Source organism: Gossypium arboreum, chromosome 7, assembly GCF_025698485.1.
Source record: "Gossypium arboreum isolate Shixiya-1 chromosome 7, ASM2569848v2, whole genome shotgun sequence".
NCBI lineage: Eukaryota > Viridiplantae > Streptophyta > Magnoliopsida > Malvales > Malvaceae > Gossypium > Gossypium arboreum.
In genome coordinates this window covers 43,360,288-43,362,468 of record NC_069076.1, presented here as the reverse complement: position 1 = coordinate 43,362,468, position 2,181 = coordinate 43,360,288, and positions in this window count along the sequence as shown.

Below are 2,181 nucleotides of genomic sequence, written 5' to 3'. Positions count from 1 at the left end.
ATTAAAACCCTCTGTTGAAGAACCTCCTAAATTAGAATTGAAGAAATTACCAAATCACCTAGAATATGTGTTTCTTGGAAATAATTCCACATTACCAGTGATTATTGCTTCAGATTTATAGCCAACTGAAAAGAACGAGTTACTTCAAGTGCTGAAGGAGCATAAAAGAGCTATAGCTTGGAAGATTTCTGACATAAGACGGATCAGTCCTCCTTTATGCACACATAAAATTTTAATAGAAGATTAATATAAACCATGCATGCAAGCTCAAAAATGACTGAATCCTAACATGAAAAAAGTCCTAAAAGCTGAGGTAATTAAACTTTTAGATACTGGAGTTATTTATCCTATTTCTGACAGTTCTTGGGTGAGTCCTGTGCAGGTTGTCCCTAAGAAAGGAGGCATGACTGTTGTGGCTAATGAGAAGAATGAATTGATCCCAACACGCACAGTCACGGGATGGAGAGCTTGCATTGACTATAGGAAGTTGAACGATGCCACGAGAAAAGATCACTTTCCCTTACCATTCAGTGATCAAATGTTGGAAAGATTATCTGGGCATATGTGTTACTACTTCCTAAATAGACTCTCTAGTTACTTTCAAATCCCAATAGCTCCTAAAGACCAAGATAAAATGACATTTACATGTCCATAAGGTACGTTTTCTTATCAACGAATGCCTTTTGGATTATGTAATGCTCCTGCTACTTTTCAGCGATGCATGTTGGCCATTTTTTATGAACTCCTAGAAGACATTATGGATGTATTTATGGATGACTTCTCGGTATTCAGTAACTCTTCCCATCTTTGCCTTAAAAATTTAAAATGAGTTCTAATGAGATCTGAGGAAACGAACCTTATACTAAATTGGGAAAAATGTCACTTTATGGTTCGTGAAGGGATTGTGTTAGGCCATAAAATTTCTAGTAAAAGGATCGAGGTTGACAAAGCGAAAATTGAAACTATTGAAAAATTACCTCCCCCAAGTTCCTTTAAGGCTATTCGAAGTTTTTTAGGACATGCTGGATTTTATAGAAGATTTATTAAGGATTTTTATAAAATAGCTAAGCCTTTAACGAATTTACTAGAAAAGGATGTGCCTTTCGATTTCAATCAGGAATGTTTAGAAGCATTTAACACTTTGAAAGATAAATTAATTAATGCTCCGATTGTAGTTGCACCTGATTGGAATTTACCCTTTGAACTAATGTGTAATGCGAGTGATTTTGCAGTAGGTGCGGTTCTTGGACAGCGAAGAGACAAGCTTTTTCAATCGATATATTATGCTAGCAAAACATTGACAGCTGCACAAGAAAATTATACGACGACTGAGAAAGAATTATTGGTTGTGGTTTTCGCATTCGATAAATTTAGACCATATTTAATATTATCTAAAGTTTTAAAATACACTGACTATTCAGCTCTTCGATATCTCCTTTCTAAATCAGATGCAAAACTTCAACTAATAAGATGGATTTTATTATTGTAGGAATTCGATTTAGAAATTCAAGATAATAAGGGAGTAGAAAATCTTGGAGTAGATAATCTATCTAGATTAGAATACCCACATCTTAAGGAGCTTGATGAACTTGAGATAAATGACTCATTTCTTGAAGAACAACTCCTGGTTACAACTGACTCTGAAAGCCCTTGGTTTGCAGATATTGCGAATTATCTAGTTGCTAACATCATTCCTAAAAGGTTAACGCATCATCAAAAGAAGCAATTCTTTACTGATGTGAGAAATTATTTTTGGGAGGATCCCTTTCTTTTTCGTGTATGCACAGATCAAGTAATTCGGAGATGTGTTACAAAATTAGAAGCGAGTAAGATCCTGGAACACTGTCATTCAGGCCCAGTAGGGGGACATTACAGTGGAACTAAGACAACACATAAAGCGCTCGAATCAGGTTTTTATTGGCCCACATTGTTCAAGGACGCTAACAGGTACGTTACTTCTTGTGATAAATGCCAGAGAACAGGTAATATCTATAAACATGATTAAATTCCTGAAACATATATGCTCTCATGTGAAATATTTGATATTTGGGGTATCGATTTTATGGGCCTATTCCCTAGTTCATATGGCAATAAATACATCCTAGTAGTAGTCGATTTTATGTCGAAATGGGTAGAAGCTCAATCTTTACCTACTAATGATGCTAGAGTGGTAGTCAGATT